The sequence below is a fragment of the Triplophysa dalaica genome, chromosome 22, assembly GCF_015846415.1.
Source record: "Triplophysa dalaica isolate WHDGS20190420 chromosome 22, ASM1584641v1, whole genome shotgun sequence".
NCBI lineage: Eukaryota > Metazoa > Chordata > Actinopteri > Cypriniformes > Nemacheilidae > Triplophysa > Triplophysa dalaica.
In genome coordinates this window covers 3,341,468-3,362,715 of record NC_079563.1, presented here as the reverse complement: position 1 = coordinate 3,362,715, position 21,248 = coordinate 3,341,468, and the positions used below count along the sequence as shown (strand labels likewise).

Here is a 21,248-nt window from a genome sequence, read left to right as displayed (position 1 = left end):
CAATTGTGGTTTTGGTAACAGTGGGGCTGAATCAGTGGTGATGTTCGTGTGTGTTCAGTTTGAGTCTTCAGACAGGCTGAATTGGGGGTTTCAGTCTGAGCTTTATTGGGAAACAAGGAACCAGGACAGAAGAAGTTCCTTTTTTCCTCCACTGTTATTTAAGATTGCTGAAGTAACAGCCATGTGCTGCTAGTGATAGAAATCACTTTCAAACACTAAAAACATGAAAAACATTGTCCCACTGACAAAAACACAATCCTAAGAAAAACCTCTCTGCTATGGGAAACACAAGAGCAGAGAATGCTGGGAAAAGAGAATACAGACTATACAGAACGAGATCTTTAATCAAAGGGTTTGAAATAGAGATAGGTTAGAAAATTATTTTAACCGAAAAAAGGTCATAGCACAATAGGCTACGAACAGTTAAGCAACAAGCATGTGATGTAACGTGAAGTGTGATTCTGTTCCTTTAAGGAATTTGATAATTTGGGTGAAAATATTTCAGACGCTTCTAACAGTAAACTCTTTCCACGAAACTAATAGGATACATGTCCTGTATGTGATTTGTCATGTGATCTCTTTGTACCGTACTTTTAAACACAGTTATTACATTTACCCTCATGAATGTATAAGATGCTTGAATCCACAGGGACCTCTAGTGCATTCAGGGAACACAGCAATCCTACATGTAAACATAGCTTTGTACACTACACTTATTGATAACCCTTCAGACAAAATGTTAAATGCTTTCTCATTTGTTAGATGATTTCGATAAAACCATCTGCGAAATACATGGATCCAAATGTAAAAACTTGGGATGCGCCGATACCACTTATTCCTTTGCCCATCCAATTCCAATGAATTCTGAGTATCGGCCAATACCGTTCCTGATCCGATACTAACACTGTTTTTCTTGATAAACGCAGAACTGCATATATCTTTTATTGCCAGAGGTGGATAGTACTTAAGCATTTTTACTTCCAAGTACATTTGAAAATACATATGAAAATATCATATATGAGAGTTTTTACTTCGGACAAAAAATACTTCCCTACATAATAAAGCACATCATACTTTTTACTCCATTACATTTCATAAATAAATGTTGTTTTTAACCTTTTGATCCTTGAGTACATTAAAATCTGCCACTTTCTTTTACTGAAGTATTTTTACTTTTAGCAGTAGACAGGTAGGATTTTTTAATGTAACTATGTACTGTATTAAAGGTAAAAAACATATTTATAAATTGTACTGGACTATGATATAATGCTTTACAATGTAGTCTCAAAATACAGGGCCCGTATTCACAAAATATCTTAAGGCTAAAAGTACTCTTATTATTAAATATTCATTAAAACTCTTAAGAATAATGGGCGTGTCGTCCTAATTTTAGGACTCCTACATTTTTGTGCTAAGAGTATTTCACAAAGCGTTTTAGCGCTAAAACTAGCTCCTAAACCTGTGAGACATTAGTAGTAGTGAAGAGGACTAAGACCAACTCACAACAATCCTAAAATGGCTGTAACACCGGCAGTCTAACATAAACATTTTAAAAAGATTTCATGACAATGAGCTTAACCATGAAGACTATGTGCTAACTGCGTTTATGAGACTGGCAAAATGCTTACAATTAGCTGAACATATACTTTACATATATGAACAGTTTTTTTATAGCACGTTTATTGTGTTATCATGTGTTTAATGTGTTTTATTGTATTTGTTAACTGAATTTAAGTTATTGTTACTTAAAAAAAAACTGTTTGATTTATGTTAATAAAACACTAATTTTGTAAATGAACGCTTCACTTGATTAATTAGTAACTTACTAATATTTACTTACTAACCAACTGTATATCTTATAATTTAAATTTGAGTATGGCAACAATTCAATTAAAAAATATTTTAATTGAATACAAGTACATTTTTATTTTTAGATCTTAATTTAAATATGTCACATGATACCTCATTCTATAATATTCCTATGAATAAATGAATGACAGAGACCCATCCTCTACCAGCCAATCACTGTGGTCATTGTCAACAAGCTTGCTGACATCATCCATATCAACGAGCTCAATGCCACCCTTTCTCTTAGCTTAAGATTCTTAGTGCTTCTTAGTCAAAGTTGCTCTCAGCAGCGTTGTGAATTGGTTTTAAGCGGAAACTCTTAGCTAAAAACTTTTTCAGCTGTATAGAAGAGTTCTTAGTGGTAAGATAAAATGTTTTGTGAATACAGGATACTTACAAAATGTACTTGAGTAAGATACTACTATCTCTGTTTATTGCACAAAACTATCACCGTATAAAAGTCTCCAATGCAGTGGAACAGACTCGCTCATGCGCATCCTGGACACAGAATAATGCGCTTAATGGATGCGCTTCTACGTTATTTACAGTCATTGCACATTGCGGATGCTGAATGATGCGCTTAATTAGGGATGCACCGATCCGATACTCTGGATCGGAGTTGGGGCCGATATGGGTCTTTTTTGCTGGATCGGGTGGATATTACTCTAAAGCTTCAAAAAGTACTAACTATCAGGAAATTACCATAAAAGTTGTCATACACTGTATTCGATGTCATGTATTTAGATAGCTTTATGCGAGGAATAAACCAATATCGTATAATTAAAAAACTCTGACCACCTCATCTAGTCAATCTTCATCCAGCATGCGTTTTCCGGGAACAGTCAGGATGTTACTCGTTCCAAAGTTTTCAATATTCTTCATAATCACTAGATAATAGACTGTGGTTTTGTTAAAAACACATTTTGTCGGAGACGGTACTCGCTGAGTGTAACGTTATTAGATTCAAGCACTGGAAGCGGTCTATGTTATGCGTCATTCATACACAATAACTCATTTTTTTTTAACTTTAGGATGGATGCAATGTACTATGATTTAAACACATAACATATCTCTTCTCTGTGTGTTATAACTGTTTTGAACTATCCGTTATGCTCAGGAGTGAACCGGGTGTGTTAAGCGCATCATTATGCGTCCAATGCGCATGACTTTAAATAACGTAGTAGCGAATGTATTAAGCGCATCATTTTGTGTCCAGGATGTGCATGAGCGAGTTTGGAGACATTTATACTGTGACAGTTTTGTGTAATAAACAGAGATTTATTTGTTAAACAGTAGATCTGTGCAAGTATCTGTGCTTTAAGAGACCACATTTTTGTTTTGTATGTTTTTTTATAGTTTAATACAGCACTTAATTAGATTTAAAAAAATCATACTTTTCTACTTTTAAAAGTAAAAATACTTAAGTAAAGGAAAGTGGTAGATTTAAATGTAGTCGTGGATTAAAAGTTTAAAAACAACATTTATTTATGGACTGTAGTGGAGTAAGTATGATGTGCTTCATTCTGTAGGGAAGTATTTTTTGTTCAAAGTACTCTGATAAAGTACAGATATTTTAAAATGTACGTAAAAGTAAACATGCTTAAGAACTATCCACCTCTGGCCATAAAAGTTAAAATATACAACTCTACTTAATCAATAAAAACAGTGCTAGTATCGAATCGGATCAGGATCGGCCGATACGCAGAATTCGATGTTATAACACAAAGATAAGATATACGTTATGCGTTTAACACATTGCATCCATCCAACAGTAAGATAGAGCTATTGTGTATGAATGACGCACAACACAGACCGCTTCCAGTGATTTAATCTAATACACTCCGTGAGCAATGTCTCTGGCAAAATGCATTTTAAACAAAACTATAGACTATTATCTAGTGATTATGAAGAATAATGAAAACATTGGAACGAGTAACGTCCTGATTATTACTGGACACACGCATACTGGAAGGAGATAGAAAGATGACAGCACCAGAGGAGGTCAAAGTTTCTTAATTATGCTAAATTGGATCATTCCTAGCATAAAGCTATCTAAATACATGACGTGGAACACAGTGCATGGTTTCCTGATAGTTAGTCCTTTATGAAGCTTAAGTGTAACATCCACAGTCAACATAACGGATGGGATGTGAATGGAACCCGTCAGTCAGATACCCGATCCAGCAAAAAAAAGACCCGTATCTGCCCCTTATCAGAGTATCGGATCGGTGCATCCCTAGTATAAAGTCTGCTAGAATGACTTCAGAAGATTAAAGATAAAAATTCAACAACAGACAATCTGTTACAATTTGATAAAATACAAGTTTATCAACTACTAAGGGGTCAATTAGATCTCACAAGCGTTTACATTAATTGGAGTAAATTCATGCGATTAAAAGACTTGCTGTGTGAAAAACGACCAACCAGATCCATTTCAGGAACAATGTCTGTGTCTGGACTAAAGGAAACGAAAGATCTGCAGATCTATAAATGAACAGAGTCTTTGTGAACTGTGTGTGTCTATTGTTCAGTCACAGCAATTGAGATTAATGAGTATTGAACTGTGTGCTCAGAACAAAGGCAGACGGTATAACTAAATTATATATGTCAAAACACATACTTAACTGAGGGACACAGACTTCTGAAGAACACATTAACTGCTCTGTTTACATGTTTCTACAGTGCCAAAAAAGAAAAGGTTAACTTTTGCATTAGCTCACAAAACCAAAACAAGGTGTAAAAACACAAGTCACTGCACTTCTGGCAGCATCCTGCAACCAAACCCTGCCTGTAAAAAGCTGAACTGAGTTGCAAGACTGAGTGCTGTACAGCTCTGGTATAAATAGTCTCTTTAATGGTTTTATGTGGGCCAGGAAAGAATCCCGATCCCAGGTCAGTGACCCTGATCCGGCATCAAGACCGCTACTGTCCCACACTCGCAACACCCACAAGAAAACAAGAGTAATAAACTGAGAACTAAAAGCTCTTTATGAGGCTTTCTAAAGACATTTCATACGTGTGTCAACATGCACATTTGTGGCTTGAGATGTGTGAAACGGCACACAACATAAAACACTGTAAGAGGAATGCAGGATATGTTAAAATGCAACAAAATAGCAGACAAACGTACAAGCTATGTGGCATTCTTATCAGACAAGGAACAAAATGCATTTTCTTTTTGCAAACATTGCATAAATTACAGCTGATCTGAAGGCAGTGTAAAGCCAAATCCAGAAAACCATCTCTTTTAATAGAATGCGAAGTACATGTCTAAAAAAACTGTTTCATGTGCACGAGTCTATATGCGACATTACATATGATTATTTTTTCTCATAGCAAATGAGAGTTGTGGTGATCCAGTAAAGCGTACAAAGAGTTCAGCAAATAACTTTGGCATCAGTTGTTTTTTAGCTCAGACAACACACTCAAAACTTTTCGCTGTAAGGCCCCTTTGTATAGAATGCAGCGCTTTGCAGCCCCTCCAAGTAAAGATTTTTAATCTTAAACTTGGAGTTTTAATTAAACCAAACCAATAATGAATTATAGATTGCCGGAACATCAATACGTTTGGTTGGCGGTCTTATTTTTCTAATGTTTGATTGCATAAAATCTATGACAAATTTCTAACAGTGCACATGCACACATAAACCAGAAGAACAGCGAGAGGAAACGCTGGTATTCAATATGCTTCGTTTAGCTGTAAGGGTGTGTTTGTTTGTACACTGCATCGGTGACGAATGTTACATAAAAGGTGGATATAATGTTGGATTTGCAGGTGGTTTGAAACTGATAGATGAAAAGAAAGATATATACTTTAAGACATAATTTAATCAATACAAACTTATAGTGAATCAATATTTATGCAGGGATAATTCAATGATGTATTGTGTGCTAGTGCTTAAGTTCCGCCTACTGCATGGCACCCCTCCAGGAGCTCGTCTGTTTTCGGAAATAATCATACAGCTGTATCCACTTTTTTTAAAATGTGATCAAACTAAAGGCTCTTCAGAGATATAAAGTATGCAATAAAACTCTATAGTTACTAAGATTAATATGAGATTGGCAGAAACTGTGTGTTATCTCCGCTTTAAATAATGCGAGCACACACTTTACAAAAATAAAGATCCGCCAAAATATAAGTCTGTAGTGCCCAAACAAATTTCACTATAATGAAATAATTATTACATACTATAGTTAACTACAGTTTTTTATGGACAAATGTATTTACTATTGTAAATGGGAAAAAACTAGTCTTGGGAAGAACTAAAAATGATATGGCCCTAATTTATTCATCTGTATGTTTCATTATTTTGTCATTTACCTGCCTATTTATGATGAACTGCACTTTTTATACTTGTGTTACAGCTACAACTATTTGGCCTGTGCTTCAAAACTTGACTCCTCTGTAGCACAGGTGCTATGTGCAAAAAATCTTAACGCACAGCCCTGATTGGTCATTTTCTAAGAATTAAAAATAAAAATACAGAGCTTGCACCTACCTCCACAATGCACATCCACGTCTTCCATATAATGCAATCACATTGGAAAGGCTACATGAAATGTGGATTTCAAAAGATTTAACTTCCCTGATATGCACACGACCTGACCATTTTTAGACAATAATCTTGCACAAAGACAAATAACGAGTCATTCAGCATCCAAGAACTTTTGAACGGTTTTCTTTCTCCACACTCGTAAGCACTGAGTCGGAAAAGTACAGAACAATAAGCTCACATAGAGGGACAAAAAAGTCTAATAAATCAGAGTCACCCAGTGAGCATACAGAAACACCTGAGTCAGCATATGTTTACAGTGGTAATATTGTCCCACACGCCACAGCACAACCCAATGCAATTAGTTATAACTGTGAACATGTGCATTCAATGCATTTACAGCAAACAAAGCGAAATTTAAAATTGACAGAAATTATTATGGATTGAATATTCGACTAGCCATTGTGCACACACCTACTGTTAACAAGAACCAGATGCTGGATTTGTGCCCACGACAGACCTTACACATAACAGGCACACGTTTCTTAAAGTTGAAGTTTATCAAAATGACATTTCCGCACTCTCTTGTCATTTCAAACCTGTATGTCTTTCTTCCGCATGACTCAAAAGAGGATATTTCGAAAAATGTTGTTAACAGGCCCCCCCCGAATCACTTGCATTGGTTACAATAGAGGTGAATGGGGGGCTGTGCTTTTCCATTACAAATATTTTTTCAAGACACATGGCTCACTTTTTGACAAAATATTCTTGTGACTCATCCTAGGTGATGATGTCTATCACCAGGCACAAAGAGATCTTTCAGTTGAATTTTTTTTAACAGTACGCATACCTATAGTGTACTTACCCAAGAAAGTAATGGGCAATTTAAAATAACTACATTGGATAAGGTTAGGTTTAGATTTAGTACATAGTTATTATTACCCAATTATAATATCTCCTATAATAAGTACACAGTATGTACATGGGAAACAGGACTGTAAAATAAAGTGCTACCGATCTTTCAATACTCATACCAGCTCTAGATTAACCAACAACGGAGCCAAAAAGCCATATAAAGGGAGTGAGGTTGAGGGAGTGATGTTGAGTCAAACCAATGATAAAGGCCACAGAGACTCAACATCCTAAACAGGAAATGTGTATTTCAGAAGGATGTGATACTCTTCCAGACAGTTTCGAAATAAAACCAAATATCCAATGCAAACAAAACGTTAAAGGGGTCTTGCAACAATGCAGTCTGACTTCTTTACAATGTTAAACGTGCTGTCGTCTCATGCTTAACTTGTCAAAAAATGTATTATTAGTATTTCTGTGCTCAATACACTCCCCCAGCGATTTTTTTTTGAACATATAAAACTGTTTTGTAACAATTTTTCTTAGTGCAGGAGACGGAGCATGCGCCGAGAGTTCAGGTGTTTGTTGTTCACTGCATTTGGGTGATGAACATTAAAAAACTGTGGATTTAACGCTGGATTTGGAGATCATTTGAAACTTATATATGGAGCCGTCCCAGCGCTAAAAGATGTCGGACATGAACCGCATGCGGTGAGTGAAACTGATGTCTCCGTTTTGTTGACAATGTGCTTCAGCCTACCAACAAATTTTTGACAACACTAATTCAAAGTACAAAGTAAACCATTTTTGTTTGTGGTGGTGTGTGGATTCATTTACAGCCGAATACATTTTCACGGGAATTTCCCACATTCTAGGAATAGTGATAAAAACTGTTTGCAACACCCAAGACAAATTTCAGGACTTGATAACAATCACTTCCGGTCCCAACTTCAAGTTTTAAGACAGGAAGATGTTAAGAAAGCAAAGAAAACTGCACTCATCAAGCCCTTTCATGAGGTCGCGGAGACGTTTGGTTATTAAAAAAAAAACTTTATTTGAGCGCGGAGCGAAGTAAACACACTCGGTCTCTCTCGCGCACTGATGCTAGCAGAGTTCGGCGCCTCATATACAGGGCGGAGCAAAAATAAAAAAAACGAGCGGAGGAAAGATACATGACGGAGGCAGAGAAATCAGCGCGACCCAAGTCATCATAGGTGCGGGAGCGTTTCACACTAAATAAACAGAAAAACTGTGTTAACTACAAAATATGCAAACGCGACATGGCGGGAGCAACGCGGCAATGATCCAGCACCTGAAACTCAAACATGTTGGAGTCTGTGATGAGGAGGAAGGGAGTTCAACAGCAGGTTAAGTCACTACAGAATCCTACTTTTGTTCCGTTTCGAAGTGAAGAACTAATGTCCCTGGTGCGGATGTTTACTCGTTATCCAGATTGACAAGCATCACAAGTTAGCATTAGCTCGTTAATAACAGTATAATCAGGGGTGGTGTAGTTACTTTGCGCTTTGCATTGTAAGACTAAAGACACGTTTTTATTCACTCGCCTTTTTTGGACCATTCATTTATAAATCTGTTGTCATGTATAGCTACACTGCAAAACTTCCTTAGTAATTTTGTCTAATTTCCAGTCCAAATATCTAAAAAATCTTAAATCAAGATTACTAGACAAGAAAATTAATTGATGCTTAAAACTTCTGTTTGAAATTATATCTCATTAAGATTATTTTTGTACCCCATTGGCAGATAATTTTTCTTGCTTTAAGCAAACAATCACTTAATTTGAGGTGTTTTTTCAGAAAACAAGACATAATTTCTTATGCTTTTTCATGTGTCTAGTACATGTTTCTTGATATAAGATTTTTTTTTTTAATTTGGACTGACAACAGGACAAAACTACTAAATTAGAAAAGCAATTTTTGCAGTGTATATTCTGTGCTTTCTTCCATATAGGTTATTATTGACAAATATATTTGTGTGTGTTGTACTTTTTTATTTAATTTTAAAGTTCTTTTATAGCTCTTGGTCATTTTAAGCTTTGTTAAAATGTGGTGTATAAATGAAGCTTGCACTTACTACAATGATGGTAGTAATTGAATGAATAAGCTTCAAGTGAATTTGAGAGAGAGTGTGTGTGTGTGTCACTGTTTGTCAGTGTGTGCGTCTGCAAAAGTGTGTGCGTCTGCGAGTGTGTGCATCTGCGAGTGTCTGTCTGCAGTGTAGTGTAGAGAACAAGTTCTTACATTCAAACAAATCCTGTTAAGTTTTCTGATTTGTATTGTTCTTTAGTTTTTATAAATTATTTATTGTTCTGGCAGCTCAGGTGGCACTTTTATTTAAAAAAAGTCTATATATTTGGCAGATGTAAAGCATACATGTGTATGTTTTTTGTGTTAGTCCATTTTTATTTGATTTTATTATTTTTATAACAGCTCAGGGCTGTTCAAGGAGCAACATGCTTGTGCACTTTCTAAAGATTTTAGTTCTGTTTTTGAATAAAGGGTTGGAAATGAATGCTTTTCTTGGTTTCTGTTTTTATCCGATTCATCGATTAATCGAAAAAATTATTTACAGATTAATCGATTATTAAAATAATCGTTAGTTGCAGCCCTAGAGGTCTTTACTATGATTCATTTGTAACATCTCACTTTATAAGCACAACAGAGCCGGACTGTGAGGAGCCCCATCCTCTGCTGACGTCTGGAACACAAAACACACACAAAACCCTCCTGAAGAATGACAAACATGCAGTGCTGTTGCATCCTGCCCTACCCCGACCACAGCTTCTGTAACCGCTCTCTACTCTCTCACACGTTTACTTGAGGCACCTTTCACAATTTACAACAGATCTCAATCAGATCACGATCTGGAGGCCTTTTAGAGAAGTTTGACAAACGTTTTTCTGTCCCACCGTGTGTGAAGCACAGGAGTAACAGCTCCCGCTCTGACTCGGCATGCAGTGATGTCATTTCCTGTTTGAAAAGCCCTTCACTGCCATAAAAGGGAATTTCAGCTATCTGCAGACGCAGAGGAGCACATGCTCGCTCAAACACACACACCCACACATGCACATACACATGAACACACACACTTTCTGGGAGTGTTGCATCCTGTGCAATTACAGCTGAGCTCGGGAAGGGAGGGATTGTTTAGCTCATGGAAGAGCAGAAGCAAATGGTTGAATTTTTTGACACACTGTGACAAAGAGAAAACAAATGTATGGATCAAGAAATCTTTAAATTTTAAACCCGAAATCAAAGTTTCTGAATTCATGTTTTTAAGCTTTAAGAACTTCTTTGTGGCAAGCTCTTTAATTCATTCAAACTCCAACTACAGGAGTTCCACAGAGGCCGAAGATACTTCTTTAATTAAATTCAAATGTTCTTATAATGTCCTTTCCTGTAACTATTCGGACTGGCCTTGATGAGGAAGTTCGAGACCACAGCTAAAATGATGACTTCTCTTCCGCTGCCCGGCAACTAAGACACAAAACACACACTGAAGACATAAATTTAACATTCTGAATAACATTCTTCATTTCGAAGAAAGCAAATAATTCCCAGAAATAGTGCTCCAGTAATCCAGCACATTTACTAGGCCGGGTATTCCGATTCACAAGCTCCAATTCGATTCGAGCCAATGATTATAGATTTAATACAAATCCTATAGATAACTTTAAAAAAGATCAGTAAACATCAGATTACAATGGTGAAGAAAAAAATGAAACGAAGAGCCACAAACCTCTATATTAAACTTTAAAAACACTTGAGTATATTGAACCAGAACAGGTTATTTTAGATTTAAGAAACAGTATAACAAGTATAACAAACAAAATGTCACAAAATTACATTCCCAGTTTTAAAATCCCCCCGTTGTAAAATGAAAAGTGACGTCTAGTTGATAGTTGTAGCAATTACATTAGCGTCAATGAATGTTAATGAATTTAATCACAGCTTCTGAGAATCGATATCGAATCGACCGCATTTAAAAAAAGTTTAATAGATTTTTCTGGCCAGCCCTAACATTTACAGCAGTTTATAGCCTAAATTCTGACTTTGATCAACTAAACACACTGCCACCTGTCTGACCACAAGAGCAGACCATCGAGAAGCCTGGCATAAATCAGATTAAACTGCTAGAAGGAGATCTTTTATAATCCCTGTAGAAACTGTTGATAGTCAAAAAAAAAGTGTCTTTAAGAGCTTTTGTTCCATATTAAAGTAATGCAAACATTTGTTTAATATATTGTACATGTGTCGCACAAGAGCGACTGGGGTAAATTTATTTTGCAAACTAGATTTTTTTTATCACAAGCAACATCACAAGTTACAAAACCATGACATGGTACATGAAGACCCTGAAACACAACTAAACACATGAAGACTGACTGATTCATGGGCGATTCCCATTTCTCAATGTCATGTGTTTTTCTTGTCAGAAACATTTCTTCACTATTACTTCCACACCCAGAATGGAGCATGATCAATGATGTCATAGACAAATGGATTCTGTTCTGATGTTCTATTTCCAGACATGAGGCCTCATGATCTGATGTTTATTAGCACTCAGTGATTTCATGTCATCAGATCATTGCATCAGTATTGTTATTAGGGCTGGGCCGATGGCGGATAGACATCAAGATGGTGAGCTGGCATTGTGATTCCAACAAATGTTTCACGTTTGTCACGTGACGCACGCTACTCTGTGCATCAGATCGCGTTGTAAACAAATATGAACGAAGCTAATGGGCATAAAACCTCAAACTGTACAGATTAGACTAGCCTCACTTTTGAACTGTGGAGCTCTCACTGTATGAAGAGGACGCGCAGTTTGCGAAGAATTAGCAGAATAAAGGAACTGGATTGTAACAACTGTGGTGTTTTATTTCCCTTATTGCAAGTCTACATGAACTGATCACACATTAGCAGCTGAAAGAAACGCTAAATTGAGAAAACAGCTCTATGCACTCTTGACCGCTGTCGTGCGAGTCATTTCCTGAGCTAGATATCTTTCGTTAAGGCTCCTGTACATACACATATGACATATCTTATTCACATAGTCATCCTGAATGACATGTGTATATATCACAGGACAGAGTTAGTGTCATGATAACTTCATGTATTAATATCTGTGGAGGTCAGAGACATGCAGGCACATTCGGCCGGATTAGATAGTGTCATACAGCGGTCACACAAATTCTGTGAAATCTGCTTGTATTTACACAGCACACAAACCTGGCGTCCACAATCGGTTTGGATTGTAACAACATACTGTAAAATGAAATGCCGGAGATATTTGCTGGTATTTTGTTTAAATGTAGTGATCACATGGACAAACCACAAGGGTTCATCAACTAGATCATCTGGCCGTGTCTGACCTCACAAGAAAAACTCCTGCAACAGGGATTGACAATTAAGCATTTCCCAATCAGTATTCTAAACCTGTTAAATAATTAAAATCTATTACTCACCATACTTAAATCCGTCTTATTCTCACATGTACATCAAATACAGTTTTACTTTTATATTATAGGAGTAATTTGCTATTTCTTCTTGTACACAGAAAAGTCTTAATAAAATTGCATTTCCAGTGCGTTACGTGTCTGACTTTATAAACTGATTATCAAGTCAAAATTGGAACCCCTAGAGGCACAAAATCAGTATAAGCAGTCACAAAAAAGACAAAAACTACTAGCAGTTATCAGTGTTATGGGCAGTGAAGAGCACAGCAGTCTCTCAGGATCCCATACAGTAACCTGCAGCAGAGTCAAACTGTGAACTCCAGCAGTGACGTGTGAGGTCTGGAGATCTAATGACGTTCACACGAGCACCACCACATCTGCAGCACAGAAAATCCTCATCCAACACCATCACACACTAGGGATGTCAAAATTCACAGTTACATCGAATGATTCCGTTGCGTGTTTAAAAGCCATACACATTGCTTTCTATAAGTGAACAGACAAATGTTTCACAGTGACATTTTAAGTTCTTCTTTTAAGTTTCCACAGATCCCTGAGCTCTCACTTAAAAATTATCGGTACTTAATAATGCCTTTATCTGCAGTTCGCGTCTTTCATTCTGGAGGATTTCCATTGAAAATTAAATTAAATAAGGAAGAGTGATCTGTGCTGGTCTGTGCAGCCAACAACAGAACAGTTAGCATGCTTTGCTCTGCTTTGGTTACTTTTGCCATAGTGTCGGAACTGATTCACGCATGTCGCTTACGTAAACAAAAAAATGGCAGCAGCACCATGGATAGACACGTTGAGATAAAGGGACGGTAATATTATAACAAGAACCCCTACCTGTATCAGAAGTGGAGCAAACTAATCAGATCGGCTCATTTTTTTTACAGACTAGCAGAGATAGGCAAACATAAACAAAGTCATTTTTTTCATGTTTTCTGAGTTGGCGATGCACCAGAGACCTGATTATAGCACATAAACATGATAAACAGTGTTTCTCCTAAAATTACCCCTTTAAGCTGGTTATCGCTGTGATATCTCAAGTTTAATTATTTGAGGAGTTAAGCAGTGAAGCAGTTCACAAAGATAAGCTTCTAATTTAAGCATAAAATGTTTACTTGAAATGTTACTCATGTTGGTACAGAATCAAATTCACAAAAATAAATATTAGCATCAGTACAAGGAATATCAACAGCAGGGTCATTTTTCTATAAAACAGCAAGTGAAGAAATTAAATAAAATCTACAATGTAGGTCATGAATATTATGTTTTGAAGCAATATGCACCAGATATCTAGCAAAACTTACAATTCTAGTGATCTACATTCACAGACTTGTATGTAGTGATGGGACTCATCTTGGAGAAGAGGAAAATATTCACAGTGACATGAAACCACATTCCTTTAGCTACGATCCCAAACAAACAGGAAGTGTTTGGTCACTCTTCCGTCACATGGTTGTCGTCCATGAAGCTATCAAAGTTATGCAGCTGTTATATCTTTCTAACCAAAAACATCTGCTTGCAGACAGACAGCCATGTTACAAAAGTGTCTCATTCCCACAGAGACATTGGGAACCACAATAAATAAGATGTACCGATGCAATTTACTTTTTAATATTTGTTGTTGCAAAATTACAAGTGTAGTGTTGCTTTATCTGGGGATAAAAGCAGGGTTTATGAAGAAAGATCTTACACATCTTATTTAGAGATGCACCGATTGCAATTTTCTTTGCCGATTCCGATTTCCGATTTTATTATAATTGAAACCTGCCGATTCTGATTTTATACCCACAAACTATAATTGACAGTATATAAAACAAACATTCACTTTTCTTCAATACACATTTTTTCATATTTTTTTATTATCATTACATAAATTATTGAACATTACAATTTCCCTAAATATAGTTCTACAACCTGCATTAAATTACAGAATCTTCTCTTGGCCAAATAACTCTTTGAATTGAAGAACTCTGTGACTTAAATAAGTATAAATAATAAAATATAACTAAATTCAATCACTTAATCGACCTTTTTCATTTTTGTACTCTCACAAAAGTCTAAGATAACAATAAAATACTTTAACTTTAATCTTGTCCGTTTCAGTTTATGAAACTATCATTGGTTTATCTATTTTTTCTGAAATGTAAAGTAACTTGTCTTTATTTTGGGTCTGTAGTACTAAAAGAAGTGGGTTGATTTTAGCTGCCACTTCAATAAAAAGTTAAAACTCTTATGACTGAATTCTACTCCAAATATGTATTTGCCCTTTTTTGTGTAACTAAAGAACTCAATCAGATATATATCACACATATTGGTTGATTTATTCAATTTTTATAGTTTGGATTTTTTTCAAGACGTGTTGAATGTCATTTTAACTCAGTGAAATAGTTTTAACGTAAGACAATTAATCGTGTTGAATGGAATTTACATTTTTTTTACACATAGTGAACGACTTCAACATAAGTTTAGCATGTGTTAGAGTTTAGCATCACAGTTGTACATACCTGAAGTAGACGGTGCAACGAAGGTGAACTACTGGACAGTAAAAAAATTGTAGTGCGCCCATGCGCACAGTTCGGTGGAACCACGCAGTCACAAGCATAAATAAGCCGTGAAGGACAGCCGTCTTGGATGGACGTTTACTTGCGTATTTGACTTTATTGCCCGCGTCGCTGGGAACATACGATCGGCCTCGAATCAGCATGACGTGAGACTGACCGGCCGGTCACGGCCGATCATGCGAAAACTGTCCGATTCCGGATTCTGACCGTTCAATCGGTGCACCTCTAATCTTATTACACGGCTCGTTGGAATGCTTGTTTCTGATTGGCCAGTCATGACATTTGCAGTATCGTTATTCCCAGATACAAACCTCTAAAACTAATGAGACAAGATAACCCGGATGCAGCCAATCATTTTGACAGGATTTTTTGACAAATTAAATATAAAACGTCTTTTAATAACATAAATGACATTATATTTACAAATGATTAAACCAAATTACTTGTTCATAAAATTGCCTGTTCTTCCCTTAAAACCGAAAGTAAACAACTTTTCCTTGCAAAAGGTCAGCTTTCTGTAACGTTGAGCCAATAGTATATTTCAAAATCACATTTTATGTCCAGTTCTATTCTCATGTGGCAAGGAGCTGTGTAATAAGCAGGATAATGTACAATTAATGTACACTTTACTATCAAGAATGTTTCTTATCTATAGCGGAGTATTGATGACATTTTAACTCAATTATCTATAAATGCATTAACACTATGGACCATATAACCATATGGACAGTACTTTACTACAACCAGCCTCCTTGCTGACAATAACTACTGACTCCTCTGATAGCGTAATAATTTAAAAAGACTATGACTGTTTTGGTGACTGAGGCAATAGGCCTCAGAATAATTTCTTATGCCTTGGGAATAGTGCTTTGACCAAATATGGCTGCTTCCAAATACTGGCAAGAGACCTGTGCTCGTAGAAACAAACCATCAGTCTAGAGCTCCTAAACTGGAGAAGACTGTAAACCACTACACATACATTCATGACATAAATCCAGCAACAGTCACCAGTTCACTTCACATGGCCAAATATACAACAGCATACTGGAGCAAAATGGAAGAATGATAAGCTGGCATTATTGATAAGAGCAAAAAAAGGATATGACTGTTTAAAAAAAGGTACAGCTGTACTGCTGCATATATGAATCACTACATGAGGAATCACTTCGTTTTGGACAATGAGCGAAACATTATCAAAGAGTATATAGTTTTTGCAGCTAGAAGGTCTATGCAGTCAGGGTTTTCCTGCATAGAGAAATCGGAGGCAGTCGCCTCTGTCAAATGTCGTGCCGCCTCAGACTTTTGCCAAAATTATGTCAGGTGTTTCCACAAGAAATGTCATTTGTAACTGCAGTTGCAACATAACGCCACAGTAGAGGCGCAGTTTCGTTATCAGCATGCTGAGGTGATAAAAAGAGTTGCAGAACAAGACCTTGCTTTGTTTCAAGGCTGTTTGTTTTATATCCAAGAACGTTTAATTCCTTGAAATTTCTTAAATTAACTTGACGTATATTATTATAATGTCTTTAGCAGTACAGTTGGATCTTTGGATCAGCGTATACTGAACACAGCGAGTTCGCCAGTATGAATACATTGAGACTTTTCAGTCACTAGCGGCAGGGGCACCGCCGGGAATTTTGGGCCCCATGACAAAAAATCAAATTGGGCCCCCTGCGCAGATGTTGTCACTACATCTCTAGGACCTAACTGTCTCGTCAAAAGCTTTACATTACTCTTATTAAAGGCTTGCTCCTGTCTTGCTTCTTGTAGTTCAATACTAGTACTTGAACAATATTTACTGATGGTGATTTGTACATGCATGCAAGTCTAGTATGCGGTTCACTATTTGATGCAAGATTAAAAGCAACCATAAAAAAATTGCTGAAGGCTATCTTTTACAGTCTCAATGTATTTTTATTGTAAATTTGACAAAATGGAAAATTCTCTGAACATAATAATTATTAATTATTATTATAATAATTATTAATGAAAGATAAAAAAAAGAAAAAATAACAAACTTAAAAATGTACATCATCCTCTCAAAACAATTAAAACGGCAGATTTTTTTACTTGGCCGCACATTTGTGCCAACAAGAAAATAAAGTGGACATGTAAATTGGAATTTCCATACCAGGGTTATTATAGTGCTAAACTTTTCCCTGCACGGATTAATTTGTGTTAATAAATGTAGGCTAACACTAGTCTGTTGCTAGCTAACTTATTTCACAATGGACATTAAGCTAACAGGTTAATACCGCTCACAGACTACAGGCCAGTGGTTCTCAACTCTGGCCTGCGAGATCCATTTTCCTGAAGAGTTCATCCCCAACTCTGATATCAAACACCTGAACAAGCTAATCAGCGTCTTTAGAATAGATTGACATTTAAGTACCACAAAAGAGATTCAAGTGTAGCTTGCGCGGTACGCTTTGAGTGGATGCAATATGTTAATGCAATATGCCAAACAATCTGCGCAGCCCAACAGTAAGTTGAACGCGTCTGTTCCTGAAGTCACTGACGCCTCGTCAGGTGTTTTATCAGAGTTGGTGCTAAACTCAGCAGGAAAGTGGATCTTGCGGGCCAGAGTTGAGAACCACTGCTATAGGCTACCCACCTTTCTTGGTGAAAAACTGGGTTACTGGGTTACCCCTTGTCCCGCACGTTGCATATTGAGAAAATGTCCCGCATTCATCTGTCTGTTGGTTTTTATTAAATTCAATTCAATTCAAGTTTATTTATATAGCGCTTTTTACAATGTGTATTGTCTCAATGCAGCTTTACAGGGGCAAACAGGAAAAACAGATAAGTTAGAACACAGCACAGTGCATGGTGTTTATACAACGAGTAAGATCATTCTAATAAATAATATCTAATTTATAAATAAATAAATGAATGAATGCAGTCTCCCGGTGAGCAGGCCAACACTGCCCTGCTGTGGCGAGGAACCCAAACTCCAATGATTGATTAATGGAGAAAAAAAACCTAGGGAGAAACCAGGCTCAACCGGGAGGGCCAGATCCCCTCTGACGTGTCATAGCTGCACTCAAACTGGTGACATATGATTTTAGTTTAGAATTTAAAACCAAATATTGTAACTTCAGCATTAATAAGACAAATAATCCGTCTTTGCTCTTGGTTGGGGATGTAGTGGTTTTTAGTTGTCACATTAAGAAACACGTTCTTTAACCCGAAACCCGTATGACACTCTTGTTTGCAGCATTGATTATTTAACAGCGCTGTGTCAAACCCAGTGACACTTCCCCCCCACATCCGAGGGTTGTCCCCTCCTCAAATCAATTGAACTTGTATTCTCTATTGTCATATACAGTTGTGTTCAAAATTATTCAACCCCCACTGAAATTGATTGTTTTGGTCGGTTTGACATTGATTATGATCATTCAGTCATCCTGCTTACAATTAAATCAAAGAGGCACGTGTTGGTCAGACAAATATAACATAACATTTATAATGAAATAACCACAAAAATGTCTTTTCTGAGCTCACATCATTATCAGTTTTATTCAACCCACAAGTGACATTCAATCTTAGTACTTAGTACAACATCCTTTTACAGTTATAAAAGCTTTTAAACGTGAAGCATAGCTTGACACAAGTGTCTTGCAGCGATCTATGGGTATCTTCGCACATTCATCATGGGCAAAAGCCTCCAGTTCATGTTCTTAGGCTTGCGCACTGCAACTGCTTTCTTTAAGTCCCACCAGAGGTTCTCAATCGGATTTAAGTCTGGTGACTGCGATGGCCACTTCAAAATGTTCCAGCCTTTAATCTGCAACCATGCTCTAGTGGACTTGGAGGTATGCTTGGGATCATTTTCCTGTTGAAAGGTCCAACGTCTTCCAAGCCTCAGGTTTGTGACGGACTGCATCACATTGTCATCCAATATCTCCTGGTACTGAAGAGAATTCATGGTACCTTGCACACGCTGAAGCTTCCCAGTACCTGCAGAAGCAAAACAGCCCCAAAGCATGATTGACCCCCCGCCATGCTTCACAGTAGGCAAGGTGTTCTTTTCTTCATAGGCCTTGTTCTTCCTCCTCCAAACATAGCGTTGATCCATGGGCCCAAACATTTCTAATTTTGTTTCATCAGTCCACAGAACACTATCCCAAAACTTCTGTGGTTTGTCCACATGACTTTTGGCATACTGCAGTCGACTCTTCTTATTCTTTGGGGACAGCAAGGGGGTGCGCCTGGGAGTTCTGGTATGGAGGCCTTCATTACGCAGGGTGCGCCGTATTGTCTGAGCAGAAACTTCAGTACCCACATCTGACAAATCTTTTCTCAGTTCCTCAGCAGTCACACAGGGACTTTTCTCCACTCTACGCTTCAGGTAGCGCACAGCAGTCGAAGTCAGCATCTTCTTTCTGCCACGACCAGGTAGCGTTTCAACAGTGCCCTTTGCCTTGAATTTGCTAATGATGCTTCCTATGGTGTCTCTTGGTATGTTTAACATCTTTGCAATCTTCTTATAGCCATTGCTCTTCCTGTGAAGAGTAATCACCTGTTCTCTTGTCTTCCTGGACCATTCTCTTGACCTGACCATGTTTGTTACCACACCAGTAAATGTCTAGAAGGAGCTGAGTATCACAGTCATTTTAAAGCTGCCTAATTGGTGCTTATTAGGCTTTATTGCTGCTCCCTGATATCCACAGGTGTTTTCAATACCTGATTGAAAACACTTCATTGAACCTCTGTTCTTCAGAGCGGTAGTCTTTAAGGGGTTGAATAATTATGTCAATGAAGAATTCACAAAAGAAACATTTACTACTGTATTACAAAACTAATTGATGTCATTTTAGTTGCATATGGTTCTTTAAGAAGTCCTTGTAGGATTTCATTCTGAATACAATTACAAATGTACACTAAATTCCCTAAAACCATTTACAGCATTGGGGGTTGAATAATTTTGAACACAACTGTATATGTTTATGCTTACCTAAACTAATTGTGCACTGCCTGATCTCAGCATTCATCTCACCTGCGCATTGAGCAACATATTTAGGTAAGGTATGCCATCACCTCTAGTAAGAAGTCTATTTTATTCACCTTAAATGAAGTGATTCTCTTTAATGTTGTTGATGCTGATTCATAAATAAATTAGTTGTTGCAAAAAGTGCTGATAACCGATGTATTTTACATGAATCTGCTAAGTAAGCGATTAAAACGTTACTTAGCTAGTAAACGTTAGCGAGTTAACGTTAGCTTGATACAAAGGACGTCACACACTGCAAATAACACGCCGAAGAAGTTTCCCATGCATTGTTTTATTTTTGGCGACCTGGCATGAAGTGAACATTAACGGCCACAATTAGCCACCGATCCTGCCATTCAGGTCCCGTGTCACACACAGCCGCGAACATAACTGCTACAGTTTTGTGACGTTGGCACTTTATCTAGCGTCCACAAAAGGTGCACAGCTTTCATTCAGTTGGAAAAGGTTGTTTTCTCAGCATCTATTTTGTGCAGTATTTGCACTTGTCACTTGTCACTTGAGCATTTGTCACTGTTACTGACTGTTTATTTGGGTACACGAACATGAACAAAGTTTGTTGGAGGAGGCAGTGCACTACATAACAACCACTCATTAATGTGGATGTACGGTGACTTTATCAGACGATGTTGCAGTATAAATCAGGATAACATGTGTTTAAAAAGTGACTAATTGTTAACATGTAGTATCATGGGTATAGCGATTTTATATTTGTTTCCTGTCTTCATAACAGAGACATAAAATATAAATGGTATGAAGCTTTTTTGTTCAATTGTATTACAGTATGTGAAAGTTAAGTTCAGTTATAATATGACTGCAAGTCTGCACGATAAATCTATGAACCTAATGCATATTGTCGCTTTGTGTCGTAGTTTGTACAATTTTGACTGTATTATTTGTGTCCCCTTCAAAAATTGCTCTTGAGAATTTTTATGTGTATTGTCCCCCCACTACAGATAAATGAGATTTACGCCCATGCGCAGAGGGTAATACCA

The 21,248-nt window shown here is 37.0% G+C and overlaps 1 protein-coding gene across 1 annotated transcript in view; it reads right to left on the bottom strand.

Moving 5' to 3' along the window:
- Positions 1-21,248, bottom strand: part of tln1 (talin 1) — a 58,147-nt gene that overhangs the window by 30,852 nt on the left and 6,047 nt on the right.